The sequence below is a fragment of the Miscanthus floridulus genome, chromosome 7 (genome assembly GCF_019320115.1).
Source record: "Miscanthus floridulus cultivar M001 chromosome 7, ASM1932011v1, whole genome shotgun sequence".
NCBI lineage: Eukaryota > Viridiplantae > Streptophyta > Magnoliopsida > Poales > Poaceae > Miscanthus > Miscanthus floridulus.
In genome coordinates, this window is record NC_089586.1 from 87,649,310 (window position 1) to 87,657,135 (window position 7,826).

General features: G+C 51.8%; 1 pseudogene; it reads left to right on the top strand.

The window, feature by feature from the left end:
• Window positions 1-5,247, top strand: part of LOC136463717 (ribosomal RNA-processing protein 8-like) — a 62,390-nt pseudogene extending 57,143 nt beyond the window's left edge.
• Window positions 5,248-7,826: the final 2,579 nt, after the last annotated feature.

Genomic DNA, 7,826 nt, shown 5'->3' on the forward strand with positions numbered 1-7,826 from the left:
TGTTTTCTTTACTAATAGATTTGTTTACGCAGCGGTTGGCTTGTTATTGCTGCCGACGACCACATCCGGGCTAGTTGCCGCTTCCCGGCCAAGTGCTACAACTGCTGGACCGAGGGTCACCGTGTCACCGGTTGCCCATTCCCGATCCAGAGGGAGCTGGCAGGCTTCAAGCGCCGTCGCCAGCCGCCGCGCTCCGACGAGGGGCGCAGGGTCCTGCCTCGCCGTGGGACTATGCCCCGGCGCGGCAACTATGGCCACGGCCCCGGGTCGGCCGACACCACGTCGCCGCGGTCTGCCTCTACGGGACGTTCTACTTCGGTGCCGAGGTGCTGCGCGGCTTCTCCCCCGCTGCCACCTCCGCCGCCGCCGCCGCGTCGTGGCCGCGGTGCCTGGCCGCGACGCGCGCATTCTGGTCATGGCCGTGGGTCGGCTGACTCCGCGTCGCCAACGTCTGCATCCACGGGACGCTCCACTTCTGTGCCATGGTGCTACCCGTCTTCATCAACTGCTGCGATGGTCATCGGTGGGGAGGAAGAGCCGCGGCGCCCTCGCGGCACGTTCGTGGTGGTACCGCGCTCCGACGTGATTCAGGCGGCTGAGGATGCCCTAGGACGTGCACTGGTGGCAGTCGTTGGCGGGACCAGGCCACACGTCTCCATTGCTGCGGTCTACGCCGACCTCTACAACCGCTTTGAGCTCACCAGAGATGATGTTGTGGTTCGTCAACACTACCCGGAAGACTTCGTTGCCTACTTTCGGCGGGACGCGGACCGGGATCGCGTTCTCACCTCCAGGCCTGGCGGGGCGCTGATGCCGCTGGTTTGGCGGCCGTGGCGTCGCACGTCTTTGGCCAGCGCCACCACCTTCCGCTACAGGGTGGTCGTCGGGATGCTACGCGTGCCCCTGCATGCCCGGAACGCGACGGTGGCGCAGACCATCCTTGGCCCCTCGTGCTCACATGTTCAGGTCACTAGACTGCGGGGCGTTCCTGATGATGATGACCGGGAATTCTTCATCACCGCTTGGTGCTGGCACCCTTCCTTCATCGAGCAGCAGTGTACGATCCTCATCCCTGAGCCGCGCCTGCCCGGGGTGGACGATGCTGCCCGTACTGAGTCGCCCGGACTCTGGTACCTGGTACGTATGCGGCTGGTTGCTTTCCAAGATTGGAGCACGCCACCGGGTTCTGACAATGGAGATGATGGCGGCCATGACGATGATAATGGGGGTGGTAGTGACGACGGGGGTAACGGCGATCATAATGCTGACGCCAATGACGGCTATGTCGAGGATTGGCCAACACCCCGCAGGAACTCTGAAGTCGACGACGACTCCGGTGACAGCAACTACAACCACTACCACCCTGGGGCTTGCTGCGGTCGCGGCGCTGCCCCGGCAACGTCTGTCCTGATCGGTGCCGTGTCGTGCCCCCTTGTAGCCCAGCCTCTTGGGCATGCTGATGCTGCGCCTTCGCGTGGGCTGGTCGTTCACTCTCCGGTGGATTCGCCACCACCCACCCCGCCTCGGCTGGCGTTGGAACCGCCGCCCGGGTCCACCGGGGATGCGCTGCCCACCTCGCCTGATGCTGTGCCCGCAACGCCACTCCCTGTCGCGCACGCCGGGAATTCCCCTGCCACCGGTATGGTGGCCCGCTTCATCAACATTGCCCCGCACCTCCTGCTGGCGGGCATAAGTGTCCACTGTCCGCCAACGCCGCCACGCGAAGACTGGTGGGCAGCATGCGCTGAGGACGAGCTGGCTTTGGCTCCTCGGCCGGGTGTCTCTCCTGTGCGCCTAGTCCTTCCATAGACGTCGGATAGCCCACCCACACCGGAAGTGCCGGCCTCGCCACCGCCGCAGGGATCCTCGACTCCTCCTACCGCACAGCCTCCTCTTAACGCAGTTCCTCTGGGACCGGCGGATGCCGTTTGCGACGTGGTGCCTGATGAACCGTCGATCCAGGAGATGTTGGAGGGCGAAGTGTGTATCCCGTTACAGACACCGCTCGTTCGCCGCGGACCGACGCTGCGCCGCTCCCGGATGCCTGTCTCGATCCATTCCTTGCGGCGGAGCGGACGGATCGCAGCACGACCGCGCGCACCGAACGCGACTCGACAGGCGCAAATTGTACTGCTGAAGAAGATGGAGATTCATGTCGACGAGAATGCGCCAGATGCGGAGGCCGAAGCGAAACTCAAGCTTGCGTTTCGCGGGGACATGACCCAGCGGAAGCAAAATTGTTTACAGAAGCTGTTGCTTGGCAACATCGACCTGGTGGCCCTGGACCTCAACCTCGAGGGGCTGGGCAATGGCATGGCCTGATCGGTCAGCGCTCATGGACTTCGTCGCCCAACTGTTCTCCATGTTAACAAACTCCAGCTGCTTTGTGCGGAATGTCCGCGGTCTCAATGACCGCGCGAGGAGGAATGGCGTCAAGGAATTTGTGTTGCTCCTTAAACCAACCATAGTTTGCATCCAGGAGACCAAGCTCTCCTCTATTTGTAACAATGTTGCTGTCCAAATAGTAGGGGGCTCCTTTGACTATGATTTTGTGCCTGCTGATGGCGCGGCCGGGGGTATCATGCTGGCCTGGGCACGTGATTGCTGGTCGGTGGACTCTCTACATAGGGGCAGATTCTCCCTGACCGCCAGATTCTCCAGCAGGGCTCCGTTGGGTCAGCCCTGGTGGATCTCAGTCGTATACGGGCCTCAGCTTGATTCAGACAAGATCGAGTTCCTTGATGAGCTGCGACAGTTCAGGGCCGCCTCCTTGGGCCCTTGGTTCCTATGTGGCGATTTCAATATGATCTATCGGGCACAGGATAAAAATAATGACAGGCTTGATAGGCGCAGTATGCGGCGTTTCCGGGCTTTCCTGGACCAGCTACAGCTCGAGGAAATCAACATGGTGGGGAGATTATATACTTGGTCCTGCTCCTTCAGCCGTGTGGTTTGGCACATTTGGCTGTGCAAGCTGCACCTGCAAGACTCCATTGTACCCAGCCAGGAACCGGTCTTGCATTGGTGGTTAAAAAACAGGAAGCTCATCCCCAAGCAGCAGCGTCGTGGCTTTGACTCATTCTTCTTCCTCATCGGCTGGGCGCTTTGGAAGGAGCGTAATGCAAAAACCTTCAACAGCTCGATAACCACGGCTCAGCAGCTCGCGTTATTGGTGCAGGACGAGGTGCAAGCCTGGTGCACGGCCGGGTTCAGGCGCCTCCGCTCACTCGTGGCCACGATGTGAGGCTTCCCGGCTGCTTCGTGTGTTTTAGTCGCAAATTAGTTGCTATGTAATCGCTTTATGGTGCTCGTTGTTTGTTGGAGTCCGGTAACCTTGGATTACCGTCTCCAAGTTGTCGTTTGAAACTCCTTTCTTCTTAATGAAAAACGCGCTTCGGCGTGGTCGGGAAAAAAAAGTGCGAAGTAGGCTAGACCCGAACAACGGAGGTGCTGATCCTGAAAAGTTTTCTAAAGCCATTGTCCAGCTTGGCTTTTCGCTTGTTTGAAAGGTTTGTATGTTTTTTCAGCTGAGTTCTTTATTTGAATTATTATTACGAAGTAGTTGTATAAAATAAGCGCCTGCAAGTACTGAAACATGTGGTGCTAACTAGCATTGGTTCCCTATGGACCCAATCAATCTACTTTCCAGTCTCCAGAATTGTAAATGTAAGATCGATCATATGGCCTGTTGTGGATGCTTTCCTGGGCCCACAATAGGCAATGCAAGAAGCACATCGGCAAGCATGAGGCATGTTTAGAGCATCTTTAAGAGTCTTTCTTAAACTCACTCTCTAAATCATCATTTGGAGAGCCATTTGAATAAAAATCGCTCTCTATATCTTTCCACACTCCAACAATTTCTCTATTTCCTGTATGCTCTATAGAGAGCGAGCCCCGCACACCATCTTTAGCTAGCGGGAAATCCGGAATAGAGGATAGCTATATTTGAAGATCTAATTAAAGAAGTTGTTGGAGGGTATTTTTCACCAAAATCTCTATTCCCATCCATTAGGAAGGGTATAAAGTGGCTCTTGGAGTTGCTCTTAGAGATAGAGTTGGATTGGAAGTTAACTAATTGTTAGGAGATTAGTTAGCCTCGGTTTACTACGTTAGTTGAGATTGGTTGTAAAGCTTGTTTTAGTGGCCTAATGGTCCAGCCCTATATATATGAAGGGTGGCTGATCAGGAAAATCAAGCAAGAGTTAATTTATTTGACATAAATCTCTAGAGCCTCCTTGAGAGGACAAACACGCTCTGCCTGCCTCTTGCTGTAACGTTTCCACATGCTACAGTGCTACCTATATAAGAATCATTCATGGCCTGATAAAAGAGCACCTCAAATGCTTACCTGTGAATTTCTTCAATTTGATATGAAAATTTTTATATCTTCCTTGCATGATCCATTCCTTTCCATTCATTGTTGTCTCCTGGTTTATTTTTTGTTATAGTTTGTTTGGTGTCTGACACAAGCTAGCAGGTGTGGTGCAGTAAGTACCATGTAACTACACAATTCACCCTGTTCGCTGGTTGGTGCTGAGAGGAAAACACTGTTGACTGGTTGAATAAGTCTGGCTGAAACCAATAAGCGAACAGTGTATCATCACGGACATTATGTCCTGTAGAATGAAAAATAGCTGGGTTACCTAATAAATGGCTAAATATATGGTGGCACGATGTGGCTCCAATGTATTGAGTATTAGATTATGGCTCTGAGAGCTTTTGCTTGTTGCATCCTTGCAATACACAGAACTAATCAGTTTGTTATTAACTACTATTTGTGGAATTGGTATGCAATGCTGGTTTGTGAAACATTTGCTTTGATTTGCGATTGCCATGTTTTACATGTGAACCTCGGTAATGGACTAGAAGTTTGTTCAGTCCCTTCCATTCTGGCACCTTCATAATTTCTGATATACAGCACATTTTTATTGATGATGAAAGATTACACTTCATTTGCTTGATAATAGATGATTCTGATGATACTTTCTAATTGGCTGTTGGTATCGTTTCTGCAGGATGTGAAAAATAAAATGTTCATTCTGTTCTACTTCAGGAAAAAGGTTAGTTTCACTTGTTGCTACCTTAACTACCTAGATCACTTGGCCTTCATGCTGAATTCAGTGGCTTACCATGCCCCTGCAGGAAAAAAGTAAGGTGGCAAAGAGCATCGATTGGCCCCAGTTGAAACCGTGCTTGTACAAACGGCGATGAGCTGATTGTCTCATATCCACTAGTAATACTGCAGTTAAGTAGAGCTCTTTAAAAGTTTGGTCAAGCTGAAGTGTCTTGTCTAGATTAGGTCCCTGTATGGCCGTATCTGTATTCCAGGCTATTCCATTCGTTTCCACATTTGCTGCGTTTTTCGTGTATTGGACCTCACAAGAAAAGATCAGCTAGGGGCTAGGGGATGATGCGTTGTATGGAAGCACATCATATATAATTCAATTCAATGTTTCACATGCTGCAAATTTTGCATATGGTCCACCGAACGAACATCTGGACCGTTTAAATTTTCCAATCTGGAATTCTGAATCAGCTTGAAAGAAAAGATGTGCTTCGGAGTTCCTAGGATCCAGTTCAAATTTGAACTAGATCCCCGGGATTCGACTTGAACGGCGATCCAGCTTTTCTAATTTCTAGGACAGATGAGGCCAGTGTCCAAACTTTCCTCCCTATATGTACAAGTACAGTTGATTGAGGTGATCGCTGTAGAGCAGCTGCTGGAGACTGGGAAGGAAAATGATCAGTGCTCCGTGCGAGTGACCGTCTCTGCCACCTTTGTTGGATTGCGGCTGGAGACTGGGCGGACACCGCCACCCTACGCCAGGTGCCCAGGCCTCCATCTTTGGGACCTTCGCCAGCGACGAGCACCCACCAGGTATGCTCACCCCTAGTCTTCCGTTCTGCACCCAAACCCAAGCTATTTGTATTCGGATCTGATCTGATCCAATTATGTGTAGTATACATGTATTGTGCCTACAAACTTCGATTTTTCATTTTCTTTTTGCAAGAAAGTATTGGGTGTATACTGGGTATGCCTCCTAAATTAAGGGCGCGTTTGCGACCCTGGCCCGGAGGCCCGGCTGCGCCCGTGGGCTGCAAGTTGTCATGTTTGTGGTCGATGGCCCGCAAGCGAGCCTGGCTTCGCAGAGCAACACTCGACCTCTCCGCCTGGCTCTCTAGAAACGACCGAAACCCTCGTTTCTTCGGAGCCGAGCTCGTCTGCGACGCACGCGGGCGATTTTGGGCGGCGGCGGGGTGGCTCGCGCGGGCTCTGGCGGGAAGGGGAAACGTCTTCGCGCGCGTCCCCGCTCTCCGCTCCCGCTCTGGCCGCCGCGCGCGAAGCGAAATGGCGGCGATTTCACCGGCCTTTATATACGGGTTCCCACTCTCCACTCTCTCCTTCTTCCACTCGGTGATTGCCTTTCCACCTCCCTCGTGAGAGACCGGCGGTGAGTTGTGGTGCGTGGCGGCAGCGGCGACCTCCGGCTGGTTGTGGGTTAGGTCACCGGCGCCGAGTTTCTTCGCCGCGTCCCCGCTTCGGCTGCTGCTGGGACTCCGTGGCAGCGGTGTTCCTCTTCTTCTCCGTCCGCATCTGCTTCGTCTTTTTCCCGATCTGCATCCTCTACTTCCAGATCTGCCTCCTCTCCATTGTTTGGACCCCGAGCCAAGGTGAAATCGACCCCCAATCTTCTTTTTTGTGGTGCTTCTTGAACCTATTAGGGTTTCTTGTTCGTTGCTGTTCATGATCTGTTAGGGTTTCATACTTGTTATAACTGCTTCATGCTCCTATTATGGTTACTTGTACCTTGCTGTTCTTGATCTTTTGGGCTCGTGATATGTTAGGGTTGTTGATCTGTTTCAGATTTGTATTGTACCTTGCTGTTCATAACTGTTTGATGCAGTTGTTAGTGTTACTTGTACCTTGCTGTTCTTGATCTGTTAGGGATGTTGATCTGTTTCTGATTACTATTGCTCTGAGTTTTTTGTTCCATCATTGGTCGATGATGTTGTCCACATTTAGTACTGGGAGGCATCACATACAAGATGCAGCCGTGCTTTTGTTGGCATGCATTCATTTCACATTCATGTTGATGCCTAGCAGAGTACATTAAGCTAAAATCATGTTACATTTTTACATGCTTGTAGATGGATCTGTCTTTGAACCGTGACATGCTGTGTAGGAAGGCAGCTGCCTTGACTGTTGTTATGGTTACCTTTGTATCCACTAGGCTAAAAAGGAAAACCCCTGAACCTGAAACCCCACTGCCTGATCCTATAGCACTGGCCCTGATTAAGGATGAAAATGAACAGCACAGACGGAGAACACTGAGAATGATATACAATTCCACTGATTTAGAGTGTATTTCTATGATTAGGATGAAGAGAGTTGCTTTTTTAAGTTAGTGAGAACTTTTAGAGAGAGGAGTCTTGTCACTGATAGGGAGGGGGTGTCAGTAGAAGAGCAGGTTGCCTGACCCATGCTTCTGTTCTTCTTTACTGACTTTGATTATCCCATGTAGCCAGTAATGCCATGAATTGTTAAATTAGCATGTTTGAGGCCAACTATTTCATGCTGAAACTTTGATTTGTTGTTGTAACGGTTATGGAAGAGCAACCTCATTCTCCTTTCATTCATGTCCATTTCTGTTTGTTGTTATGGGTCTGGCCGACCACAGCCAAATAACAAACACTATCTCGGTGTGGTAGTTGGTGGCGGTTAGCCTCTCAGCCCGGCTGCTTCTTCGATGACAAACACAGCCTCGCCTGAGCCGGGCTCACTGGGTACACAGGCGCAAACAAGAGCTGTTGCACCACTTGGGGCA